Genomic DNA, 14,089 nt, shown 5'->3' with positions numbered 1-14,089 from the left:
CATTTCTGAGGGAGGTTCCTGAAAACAAAGAAAATTTGGTACATTCGGTCTCGGTGGGAATCAAACCCGGGCCTCCAAGGTGCGCGATGAGCTCGCTTCCCCGACGACCCGGTTACTCCACAGTTGTGGCTTACTAAAGGTGGCCAGTGCGTGAGTGATTGCACACGTCAAGTCTCAGCGATGTGACTCTCAAAGGGTGGCCTGGTGCTTGCGTCCGTGGGCACGTGGCGGTGCACACAATGGGGAGGAGGTGCGGGTACGACTTGAGTGCATAAAGTGAACGCGTTCCATACGTTCCGGGGTAAAAAACGGCATAATGCTTTCGCATTCCGACACGTAAGCAGTCTTGAGTGTCCCTGCCGAATTTTTATTGCCAGGTCCATCCTCGACAATTATTAATGTATCACTCAGGTGACAACTATCAGAGGTGTCTCCGTGTGGCATGCGGTGTGCCGCATCAGCTAAGCTCAGAGGAAGCAGGTTTTTGCTAGCTTTCGGATGCTAAAATGTTCGTGGTACGATTTTTTAGCATTGTTTATCTGGCAACCGGGCATCAAGCTTTACAAAATGAAGAACTGTAAAGAAACTCGACTGAAAGGGCCGTTAACATGGAGCACTCACTGATATGACCTGATGACAGTGGTCACGAATATGCCGCGATCATCCAGACGTACGTGAGGCGCTGAAAGATTAGGCTCATTCTTAGGTCTTGAGTAGTGCCTGTGCAAGGGCACCTCGCCGATTTGAGAGAGATGAAAAACGAACAACGACTCTTTGCAACAGCAGCTTTATTTTCTAATGTAATACAGCGCGCGATGAGTAGCGTTAGACAGACAGCTTGCCGGTGAGATTCGGAAGCATGGGGGAGCCCTTGCCAATAGGGGCGGCCGGCACACGGTAGGCATGACTTTGTTTACAGAACGAAAGAGAACACACTATAGTGACAAATACGGACGCCAGCAAATGATGTGAAAGACGATTGTTGCTTAGCGCTCACACTCGTTCTGCTAGGCTGTTGATGGGACCGCTTTCTTGCCGCTTGATCACTGGGATAAATCATGCACAGACCTAAAAAAGTCGCAGTTTCGCCCGAAAGGTGAAGCATCGATTGTAATACCAAATTAGTAGACAGCTATGAAGTAGGGATATTAGTTTCATCGACCGTATGAACTTGCAAACATTCGCTTCCTATTTAAATTAACAAGCACTGTGTCACGCGCGCAGAGCTAAACGTGAATACATCTCGCTCGATGACCGCGGAAACACGCTGTACGCTGGAGTGAGGAAGCGTGGCGGCAGCAGTGAGCGAATTGACCTTCGTGCTGTCTCTCGCTTCAACGCGAACTAAACGCCCAAAAGCACAGTGCATACGAAGCTACCGGCACTCGGCATGACGTACTTTGTCCACGTCGCAGATCACTTTCCCGATACGGCGCCCGCGCGCCCGCGCGATAAACAGCAGCCGCCGGCGTAGAACCCCTTCCCCTTCCTCACCTCCACCGTGCATCGCGCGCCACAAAAGACAGCGCGCTTCCGCCCTGAACTTCCGCCCTAACGTGCGCGAGATTGAGCCGCGATCATCGGCAGACCCTCGCAAGCTTTCACCCGCAAATACAGCGTACGGCACTCTCACCAAAGTTCTATTCACCGAGCGGTGCATATGTTACATTTTCGCGCACTTTAGACTCGTCATGATGTGGAGTTGAAACTCTTGCGTTACATTTTAATTGATGAGTTAAAGAGCGGCAAACTTGCACATCAGTTTTATTTTATAATTTAACACTTTTCAATAACTTTTGTAAAAAATTATCCTAAATAAAAATCTGCTACCTACGGTTGCGTAGGTAGCAGCGTGTTTCCTTTATGTTAATCTCCTCAAAATTGATGCAGCAGACGCCAAGCATTACGATTGCTCGACTCCTGTGCATTTAGGCAGGAGTTCTTGAGGTAAAGTTGCTTCTCGGTTTTGTCTTGGAAGCAGGGGTTCTTAAGGTAAAGCTCCTGCTTCTCGCTTTAGTCATAGAAACAGGTATTTAAAACGTTTTTTTCGTTAGGGAATCTGTTCTCCATATTGCTTTCCCACTCAAGTCCACTATGCGTCCAGGCGACCTACTTGAATCATAGGTTAAGCAAGGCGTTTGCTGGCTGTTGATTTTTCCTATTGTAATAATTATGGTATATTTCATAAGCATGCCGGAAGGATTGTGATATTTTTTATGATATTTTACTATGCTCATAATAATCCACACAACATGGCCTGCCCAGCTCCATTTTATCTCCTTATGTCAGCTGCAATATCGGTTGAATGAATATGAATGAATGAATATTGTGGTTTTTTGGCGCAAGGGCCAGATGTGGCCAAAGAGCGCCAAGACGACGGTAATGATTTGTTAGTGGCATATGAATAGTCAATTACATGAACATTAGATGTGGCATGGCTGTAAAGGGGCCTAAAAACAGTCGCTGTAAAGTGCGTAAAAATCTATACGTAATAAGATTATGGCAATGACTAATGATGTGTACTATATACATGAACAATACATTGCAAAAGAATGATATGACTTACAAAAAAATATTACAGATGCAAGAATTGGCCAGAAGCACAAGTGCCTAAACAGAGCCCTTGAGACACAAGGGCCTGGAGGCATGTGCTATAAAAAACCATCACAGAAACATCCTCTGGAGAGAGGACGCGCTACGAGCTTATTGGGCTAATAACATGTAGCACAACATCATTCAAGAATGCGAGTACTGCTTTGGTGTTAAAAACGGTTCTTTACCAAGAAACATGGCGGGATGTAGAGGGACACAATAGCGATATGCTAGAGGAAAATGTTTCTTTCTTTCTCTTTCGGCTTCCCGACATTCCAGGAGGACGTGGAGGACGGTGAGCCTCTCGCCACATCTACCACAGGTTGGAGGATCATTACCATTCAATAGAAAATTGTGGGTGCCGTACGTGTGTCCTATTCTGAGACGACAGATTAGGATATCACTTCGCCGGGTTTTCGTTACGGAAGGCCAGTAAGCCAACTGTGGCTTAATCGAATGAAGCTTATTACTTGTTTCTGCGTCCCACAAGCGTTGCCAGTGGCTTCGTAGTTTCTTTCGCAAGAAACTTTTCAAATCTGTTGCAGGAACAGCAGCTGTAGGAATAATAGCGGGTGATGTGACTGATGTGACCATTTGGTCGGCAAGAACATTACCCTCGATGCCTCTATGCCCAGGCACCCAGCATATAATGACATGCTGGTTAGTTTCGTATGCTCTACAAAGAACAGAAAAGAGCTCAATGAGAACAGGGTTTTTCTGTTTACAGGGTGACTTCAGGGCTTTTACTACGCTTTGAGAGTCTGTAAATATAATAGATTTTTGAAGTTTTCATTTCCTTATATGCTTTACGGCTGACAATATTGCGTAGGCCTCAGCCGTAAAGATACTTGTTTCTGGGTGGAGTACGCCGGATTCCGAGAAGGACGGACCGACGGCTGCATAAGATACTCCGGCGTGTGATTTAGAAGCGTCTGTATAAAATTCTGTGCACGAGTACTTGGACTGTAACTCTAGAAAATGTATTCGTATTTCAACCTCTGAAGCGTGCTTTGTAACCTCTACAAATGATATACCACATGCTACTACCTGCCACTCCCAAGGTGGCAACAACTTGGCTGAAGGCATTAAGCGATGTTCGAGGAGTTGGATATCCATTTCTTCGCTAAGCTCCCTGACACGCAGTGAGAAAGGCTGTCTTACAGAGGGACGATTGCGAAAAAGTGTAGCACATGTCATATCGTTAACGGTATTAAAACACGGATGCTGATGATTAGAGTGTACTTTAAGGAAATATGTGAGGCTGGTGTATGTTCTCTGCAGGTGGAGTGACCACTCATTTGATTCGACGTATAAACTTTCAATGGGGCTTGTTCTGAAAGCTCCAGTGGCCAGGCGGGTACCTAGATGGTGGACGGGGTCCAGCATCTTCAGCGCACTAGGGGCGGCAGAGTGATATACCAGGCTACCATAATCCAGTCATGATGAGATTGGACTCTTGTAGAGATTCATTAAACACTTCCTGTCGCTACCCCAGGATGTGTGAGATAAAATTTTCAGTAAGTTCATTGTTTTTAGACATTTCATCTTGAGATATTTTATATGCGGAATGAAAGTAAGTTTAGAATCAAGTATGATGCCTAGGAACTTGTGCTCTTTGTTCACAGGTATTTGTTGTCCATACATTTCGATTGTGGGAGCTGGAACAAGCCCTTTCTTCCTGGTGAAAAGAACACAAGAACTTTTGTGGGGGTTCACTTTGAATCCGTTTTCGTCTGCCCATTTGGACACCTTGTTCAAGCCCTGCTGTACCTGTCTCTCGCACACTGCGAGGTTACATGACCTGAAGCCTATTTGTAAGTCGTCTACGCAGACGGAATAAAAAACAGCCGGTGGTAAAGAGGCCCGGAGTGTGTTCATGTTAACGATGAAGAGTGTGCAGCTGAGCACTCCTCCTTGGGATACACCAGTTTCTTGTATAAATGGACGTGACAATGCATTGCCGATTCTGACACGGAAGGTACGATTAGACAAATAGCTTTCTATTATGCTTAGCATATTGCCACGGATGCCCATTCGCGACAAGTCTCTCAGGATTCCGTAACGCCATGTTGTGTCGTACGCCTTCTCCATATCGAGGAATACCGATAAGAAAAACTGTTTGTGTACAAATGCGTCTCGGATATTTCCTTCAATGCGCACAAGGTGATCAGTTGTGGATCGCCCTTCTCTAAAGCCACACTGATAGGGATCAAGCATTTTGTTCAGTTCAAGTAAATGTATGAGTCGTCGATTAACCATTTTTTCAAATAGCTTACATACGCAACTTGTGAGAGCTATGGGACGGTAATTTGCCGCCGAGGTAGGATCTTTACCTTGCTTCAATACAGGGACCACAATTGCTTCTTTCCATGCGGACGGAAGGTATCCGGCAGCCCAAATAGTGTTGAAAAGTGCGAGTAGTGTTAGTTGTGTATCAGGGTGTACGTTCTTAATCATGTCATACATCACTCTGTCGGGTCCCGGTGCAGAGCTCTTACATGCGATCAAGGCAGCTCTCAACTCGGCAATACTGAAAGGAAGGTTATATGGTTCATTCTGTCGACATTTGCGCACGAATGGCTTACATTATTCTCTCTGTTTATATTTAATAAAGGGGTGCGAATAATGGATTGAGCTTGAAACACGCTCAAAGTGCTCCCCAAGACAGTCTGCCTGGTCCTGCAAGGTATTCCCTTGGTCATTCACCAGAGGCAACGGATGGATTTGTTGCCCCTTTAGCTTCCATACGCAGTTCCACACTTTTGCCTCCTGTGTGTATGAATTGATACTCGATAGAAACCTCACCCAGCTTTCTCTCTTTGCCTGACGTCGTGTCCGCCTTCCCTGCGATTTAATGAGTTTAAATTGAATAAGATTTTCTGCATTTGGCGATCTACGCTATATGCCCCATGCCTTATTCTGTCTCTTTCGCGCCTCTCTGCAGTCTTTGTTCCACCACGGAACACGTCTTTTAAGTGAACCACCATTCGTTTGTGGGATACACTTTTCAGCAGCATTAATAATAAAAGCGGTAAAATATGCAACGGCGTCGTCGATACTAAAATTGTTTATAAAATCTCGTGGTAAAAAAGTTAATTCTTTAAAATGCTCCCAGTCAGCCGATGCTAATTTCCATCGAGGAATATTGGGAGGGTTATCATGCTGTGTTGTTAAGTTTAATGTTACGGGGAAGTGGTCAATTCCAAAAGGATTGTTAATGGCATTCCATTCAAGGTCAGGTATAAGAGAAGCAGATCGAATTGCTAGATCTATCGACGAGTATTAACCGTGTTGGGCGTTATAGTAGGTCGCCTCCTTCTTATTAAAAAGGCAGACACCAGAGGTCAGAAGAAAATTTTCTATGAGTCGGCCTCTCGCGTCGCATCGCGAGTCTCCCCATAACGTGTTGTGAGCTTTATAATCTCCCATGAGAACGTAAGGTTCGGGAAGCTGGTCAATGAGGTTGTAAATATCACTTTTTCCGAGAATATAGTTTGGGGGTATGTATATAGAGCATACAGTGACCAATTTATTAAAAAGAATTGCCCGAATTGACACTGCCTCAAGGGCCATCTGAAGGGGTACATGTTGACAAGCTACAGACTGGTCTACAACTATTGCTACACCACCGGACGACGCAAGAGCGTCGTCTCGGTCTTTCCGGAAAATGGCGTATTGCCGGAGAAAGTTGGATTGTGTGGACTTGAGGTGTGTCTCTTGAACACACAGCACCTTAGGATTAAACCTGTGTAGGATTTCTTTGACGTCATCGAGGTTGTGTAGGAGTCCCCTGACGTTCCATTGTATTAATTGTGTATTCATGCTGAAAGTGTTTTTGTGCTGTGTGTTAAAGAGACTAACTTAACTTACAGAGCCCTTGTCGGGCCCTGTGATGGGGGCTTTTTCTTTTTTGGAGCGATCGCGAGATTCTCGCGGCTCCTTTGGCGCTTGAGGCGCCGTCTGGCCAGTTGTTGTGTCCATCGCCTCTTGCGAGACGCTGGACACGCGCTCTTGCGAGCGGTTGGTTTGACGGGAAGGCCTCGTTTCGAGGGACGAGGCCCTTGAGATCACCAGCCCGGAGGTCGATGGCCCCTTCTTGTGAGTTGGCGGAGCAGCGCTAGCTGCAGCCGCCGGGGTGGGGGGGGGGGGGGGGGGGGGCGGATGGCGTCACTGCCGGCTCACTGTGTGCGGGCCGGACAGCCGCCGGAAGCCGTTGCGACGCCGCCCCCTGACGCGCCACTTCGGCAAATGTGTTCTTTGGCAGGTAGGATAGCCGCCTGCGTGCCTCCTTGAACGTTAGATTTTCCTTTACTTTAATCGTTACAATTTCCTTTTCTTTTTTCCAGGATGGGCACGACCGCGAGTATGCGGCGTGCTCCCCATCACAGTTCACACAATGTAGCGAGTTTTCACAAGACTCAGATGAGTGTTCATGAGCACTGCATTTCGCGCATGTTTGCCGGCCTCGGCAGTTCTGAGAACTGTGGCCGAATCGCTGGCATTTAAAGCATCTGAGAGGATTTGGAACGTATGGCCTGACACGAAGTTTGATGTATCCGGCCTCGATGGACTCGGGCAGGACACTTGAGCCGAAAATGAGCACCAGGTGCTTAGTCTTGATTTCTTTCCCGTCACGCCTTATCTTAATTCTTTTAACGTTTATTACATTCTGCTCACTGAAGCCCTCCAAGAGTTCAGCCTCGGTTAGCTCCATTAAATCATCATCTGAAACAACGCCGCGCGTGGTGTTCGTAGCACGGTGTGGGGTCAGTGTTATTGGGATGTCCCCAAATGACACTAATTTCGGCAGTTTTTCGTATTGTATCTGATCGCGGAGCTCTCGAAGCAAATCACCGCTTGCCATTTTTGATGCTTTGTAACCTCGGCCAAGAACTTCAGTCAGAGACTTCGAGACAAGGAAGGGTGAGATCATTTTCACTGTCTTTTCAGGCTTAACAGAGTGGATGACGTGAAATCGTGGAAAGTTTTGTGTTCTGTTGCCAAAAAATTGAAATACATCTTCGGTGCGCCCTCGTTTTTGAGGGCGATCAGGGAGTTTAGGGAAGGTGCTGTCCATGAGTATAGCTGGGATTTTCGGCAGCGATGCCAACCACCCACCAAGGAGCCCAACGCGGGGACGTGACAGGAGTTCCTGTAATCGGAATCTTGCCAACGCCAGTTGTACATCACTGCTATAACCAAATACAGCATAACCAAGACTGGCTAGCCACACAAGGTTAACCCTTGCCGCCCAGAAATTTGGAAGTGAGGAGAAGATAATAGGAGACAGGAAAGAAGAGACAGTGAAAGAGAAAGAAAAAGTGTTGAGAGGGGGACAGGAAAAGGCGACTGCCGATTCTCAGTCTGGAGGTGCCGTCTATGTGAAGCAGAGGCCGAAGAGGTGTGTTGCCTCCACCGGGGGGCCTTAGAGGTCCGAACACCCGGCATCGGCTCAACCCCCAGGATCTCCCTTTCCCCAGACTCGGCTAAGCCGCGCACGGCTACACGCGGGACGGTCCAACCCACATGTGCTCGGGTACGTGGTGTCGCAACACACCAAACGCCTGCTGACGCAGACGCCCCTGCGGGGGAAATATCGGTTAACCCCGTTCGCTCTCTGATGTCTCTTTTAACGCTACGCCTAACATTTTTTGTTCTGTCGCTCTTTGCACACTCACTCACTCAACTTGTTCTCAAGCTTCTTCGTTAACCTCCAAGTTTATGCCCCATACGTTAATACCTTTAGAATGTTAGTATCGGTAGAATGTACACGTAGGCGCAAACTGGAATCAGGTAGTGGAAGACATGGGTATTTAGAGATTGGTAGGAGTGGGCATCCTCCTGCAGTGGACATAAAAGCAGATGATGATGATACTGATGATCATAATTATCTCGTGCTTCGTAGATCGACGGATATGTGACACACAGTTTCCTGCTTTGGAAATGCAGTGTGACGTAATCAGCTACCGTTCCCAGTGCAACATTAACGGCCCCACGAGCTGAACCGCACCCAGCCTGAAACTTTGCCGAATTTTTTTGACTAAGTGTAATCTTAAGAAAAACGACGCAATCTTTAATACCTAGAAAAATGGACATGGTCCGTTTGCTTTGTTTTGGTTTTTCATTCTTAGACGTTTTTCAGAACGATTGAAATGCGTCTTCAAGGTCGAGCGTCTCTGACAAACTCCAAGTTCTGCTCTACTTTAAGTAATTTACCAATTGTAGCAATAATTGCGAAAATACAAGAAACATCAGTTATATTGTTAGGTACTAATAAATTATTTTGAAGTCTGTTCCCCGCCCAAATAAATTTTTATTAAGTCGCAGAATGAATGACGCAAGTAGTGATCTCACCCCAGAAGAAAAAGCGCAAACGAGGCGGTCCGACTCGGCCAATAGATTAACATCGATGATGACGTTTTCCAGGGCGCTGATTCCGTATCTGGTATCCAACCACGAAGCCTCAGTCGATGCATGCTTGTTTGCAATGATGACAAAACTTGGAAACCTGCAGTGACCAAATGTATTTACACTCACTTTTTCAGTTTTTCATCATGCTGTTTTCGACGCACTGGGATGCCCCAATTTTGAAATTGGCACCGTAAGCATACGTGAGCTAATCGCAGTTTACTTCATAACGGGTGAAGCAAAACAAATCAAGCCTAGCCCCGAAATTGCTACGAGAGCACTATGTTGATTTCGAGAAACAGATATTTGACCCAAGGTTTCTTTGTAAATCAAGTTTCTGCAACTTTAACGTTCACGTGAAACGTAAAACATTCAGCAATTGAAACAAGCCAAGAACAGCGGGACGGTATGCAAACGCGCCCTTTGTCTAAACCTCAACTATTCTTGCACACCAATACCGTTTATTCAGAAGGGCATGGTTTCATATGAAGGTTATCTGCAGAATGTTTTTTTTAGCACCGAATAACAATGTGAGCACTTTGGACTATGTTTCCGCGTCGTGGCAATCTTCGAACCATTCTCGATCTGCGGTTCTTCTGCGCTGTGAAATGACATGAAAACACCGTCCTCGTTCTCCCTTGCCCGTGGCGAAATGACGCGCTTTATGGCGAATGACATTTCAGACATCAAATTTCGGCATGAAGACTTTTGGTCAGCCCAGCGTCTGAATTCCGTGGCAGCAATTGCACAGCTCACTCACCACACAATCTTGGCCGATGAAAATAAAGTTCTTTAAAGGGTTAGAATTCAAGCTTGGTAAACGGAGTACAAATCGTCAACAGATGGAAAAGAGGGCGGAAAGTGATACAGGTTCCCACATTCTAGGGAGATAAAAAGATCCTGAACCAGAAATTAACCGTAACGTGTATGCAGGCCTTGTCAAACTGGTGGGATTCATTTTCTTGCAAAACGCAAGTTAAACAGACAAACATTTTACGGTTACAAAACCAATTGCAATAGCTGAGTTAAGGTATGATTGAAATGCATCGATAGAAAATGAATGTAATGGCTGAGTAGAAGTGTTTTCAAAAGCTTGATACAGAAAACAGCCAGCAAGTAAAAATTAACCATATCGGGCACGAGAGGTTAAAATTTAAAAAATGGAATATTGCCGCAAGAGGAAAACCGAGAAAAGGCCACTGGCAGGGAACGATACTAGTATTGATGCGGTAACAAACCAACATAGTTCACGTCGTCTTCTGTATCAAACCAGTGTGAAATTGCATGACAGCCGCTATGATGATTGTGTTTATGGTTAAACATGTAAAATCCGCATAGAACTGCTATAACGCACAAAATGCGTTATAGTCATGCTAAAACACAATTGAGCGAAGTTGCCAGTAGGAGACGCGGAGAAGAAAAAAATATGCAAATAGGCAAGCAAGTATCAGCAACACGAGGCTGGCAGAACCGCTATGTCATTATATGTAGCACGAATTCACCCGAACTAGGGCCACGATTTCGGACAAAGGCTTACGGCCGGAGCACAGTCTGTAGTTTGCATCGCTTTGGCGCTGCGCAACTAGGTGTGGGCTAAAGTTGTGGCTTAGGAGCTTTTCGGAGCGGCCTCGTCCACGTATGGGGCTCCACAACCAGACGTCATCATCAGGGCTGTACTATACTTATCTGTGGTGAAGGTTGTAACCGTCGGCAATATAGGTTTTCTGACACTGAATACGCAGTCATGCAAGCTGACTAGCTTCTTCTGACCATTCGGTGAAGGAGTCTGCATCAGGGAGAGCAGTTGTGCATGTATCAGATAGAATTGCGTCCAACATGCTTTTAACTTAGCCTCCATACAGTAAGCGAAAATGGCTGAATCCTGTGGCTTCCTGGAGTGAAAGTTATTGTATGGAAGCACATTATCACAGTTCTTGCGGTCACCGGTCGGTCACCGGTCGGAGCAATTGTCGGATTTAGGTGCTCGGTGAGGCCATTTGCTTGCGGATGGTACGCAGTACCTTTTTGTGTTCCGTGCGACGGAGTTGCACGATGTCCTGCACAAGCTATGGTGAAAAGGCTGCGCCACGCCCCCTGAAGACTATGGGAATGATAGACGAGCCGTGTAACTCTATACGGACCTGCTCAAAGGGAAGCTTTGGAGGAATCACAGCCTTAAGAAGCCGGCTGGTTTTATAGGCGGAATCTTGCGGCTTTGGTATAGTCATGACACATTTTTGCAAAGTGCTTACTTAGACTTCGGTAATTTATTTCAATAGCACTTCTGGTGAATCGTGGTCATTGTGCTTGTAGGTACCAAGTGGTCAGAAGAAGGTTCGTTTTTACAGGAACGTAAGATCTCCTCGAGGAGCACTGAGGGGATAACAAAAAGGCAGCTGGTGTCATTTGGCTGGTAATTGCACTTGTAAAGCACGTCGTTGCAGAGTCAGAATGATGACACGTAACGTGCGAATTGCGGACAATGTTGTGAAGTGCATCCTTCAAGGTACTTGATGAGTGGTCTCAGCTGTAAGTCGTCTCGCTGGTTTTGGGTTAAATCAGATACTGCCAGAGCAGCAAGGAAACCGCAGTCCTCTTTGAGGTCGGTGATGACAGTACATCCCCAACCAGTGCAACACGATTCGACATATTGTGTAAGTGCTACTTCCTGTCCAACCAAGCATTGTCTTGGCCTTTTCCCGATGTACGTTTAATTTTGTGCAATACTCACAATTTGTCTTTTTTTATCTTGTGTGTATGTTTTTGTTTTGATGATGTAGATTATTATGTGGTTATTTATGTTGTAAAAAGAGCTGGTTACTAATTAGCACTATTGTATAGCAATTACCCGTATTTATTACCTGTAACTGTTTATACAAAAGTGCTAGTCATTTTTGTATTGGACCAGTCACTTAGCAATTTAGGCTATCGGTCCAAATATTTCCGTATGAACGTTTTCCTAATCATACAATAAGGTTTCCTTTTGATGCGGACTGATGCGTGAGACAGACGTTCCGCATCGCTGTGTTTTTACCCTGATTTGTGCGCAATTGTAACATCAAACTCTTGCAATGGAACACTCCATTGAGCTAGACATCACGAGGGATTCTTCATACTTACCAGCCAATAAAGAGAATAGTGGTCGCTTACTATACGGAAAGACCAGTCGTACTGGCAAGTTCAAAACTTCGTGATGGCCTACACGGCAGATAAACAGTCCTTGCCGGTGGTAGGTGATTTCTCTCCACAGATGATAAAGTGCAACTGGAACATGCAATAGCCCGGTGGACACCCTACGGTAGCTGCAGAAAAACAGCACCAATGCCAAAGTTGCTCGCATACGTGTGTAGTTCTATATCGACATCTGCGTCAAAATGCTCAAGAATTGAAGAAGGCAGAAAACGGGTCTGGAGTTCACGGAAGGCGTCTTGATGTTCTTCACCCAAAACATTAGTAACGTGGTTCTTTCTAAGCCGAGTTAGTGGTTCAGTGAAGTGTGAAACTTCTCAACGAAGCCGTGGTAGGAGGCACAAAGCCCTAAAAAGCGTCGGAATTGACGCTTGTCTGCAGTCGTGGACAAATTGGCAACAGCCGTACTTCTCCATGGACCGGGTCGAATTCCCGCATTACTGACGACGAGGCCAAGAAATTTGAGTCCATCGTAGGTAAAGTGTCCATTTTCAGGCTTAAGAGAACGGCCAGCGCTACGCATGGCCGGAAGAATGGTTTTTATCGCTGGATGTCTATTTCAAGTGAAGACAACGATGTCGTTTAAATACACGAGGCAAGATTGCCACCTAACGCCAGATGCGACAGCGTCCATCATCAATAGTGCCCGAGGTCATTGAGTGCGATGTGTTCATGTTTGCTTTTGTGAGCGGGACACTATGCTTGTTAATTTAGTTAGTAAGCCTATGTTTACAAGTTTATACAGCCCATAAAACTACTATCCGTATACTTCATACAGCTGTCTACTAATTTGGCATTGGAATCGATGCTTCGCCTTTCGAGCGAAACTGCGACTTTTTTGCGTGGTCAGAGCACGCAGGACCGTAAAATCTGGTCCTCATTTTTTTTCACCATGTACAGAAGCATTTAACCTTGTCCTGTAACCTTTGGGCTGTAGTAAGACCAGTGACGGCCCATGTCGAGTTCGCTATGTGCGGCCCTCGCACGGCCGTTCGCAACAATCAGGCAAATTTTATTGCCGCTTTCTTTTCGAGTAAACTACAGAAAGCATTTTTCCTCGTTACTCGCCTTGGTGGCATAGTGGCAATGGCGTTGAGCTGCTAAGCCCGAGAGAGCGGGATCCAATCCCGGATACGGCGGCCGCTTTTCGATGGGGGCGGAAGGCAAAAACGCATATGTACCGTGGATTGGGTGCGCGTTAAAGAACTCCAGGTTGTCAAAATTAATCCGGAGTCGCTCAGTATGGCGTGTCTCATAATGTTATCGTGGTTTTGGCATGTAAAACTCGGGCACTTAACTCATGTTTTCCTCGTTTTAATTAAGCCAAGTGGTTGCAGCGATACATAAATTCTGCTCTTTAGCGACTAGTCGCGATGTGTTGATCACTTCGCCGCTGATGCGATACCAGGCAACATGAATGAGGTGGCGCAAATGGTACTCACGGCAATCATTCGTTAGCAACAATTTATTATGGCATCATACACTTTATATTACGATGACTGCAGTATAATACTTTCCATAATTTCAAACTCTTTCTTTTTTTATTTCAGACATTACCCTATAGTTATCTTAATATAGGTACACGGTTGCCTAAGCTGTTGTTTTAATATATGGTTCTGATCCCACAGTGGTGAGCTCCTTTTTTTTTTCCACGTATTGACTCGCAAGTAAATCCTGGACTCTGTTTTGACTCGGTGCTACAAAAAAAGAATAAAATAGCGTATTAGAGAGGACCATCTGCGCGAGCCGTCCCTAGACGCAGGACGTTATAACACTGAGTTGCAAGGTTAATATTATAATTTGATTCCGTCCTTGGACGGAATCTGGACGGGAAACAGTTGGCATTATATTATTAGCTGAAATACCACACCCTATTGATTTCAGCTTCGTAATTAGTTCA

This window comes from Dermacentor silvarum, chromosome 6, assembly GCF_013339745.2.
Source record: "Dermacentor silvarum isolate Dsil-2018 chromosome 6, BIME_Dsil_1.4, whole genome shotgun sequence".
In the NCBI taxonomy this organism is placed as follows: domain Eukaryota; kingdom Metazoa; phylum Arthropoda; class Arachnida; order Ixodida; family Ixodidae; genus Dermacentor; species Dermacentor silvarum.
This window is presented reverse-complemented; position numbering follows the sequence as displayed.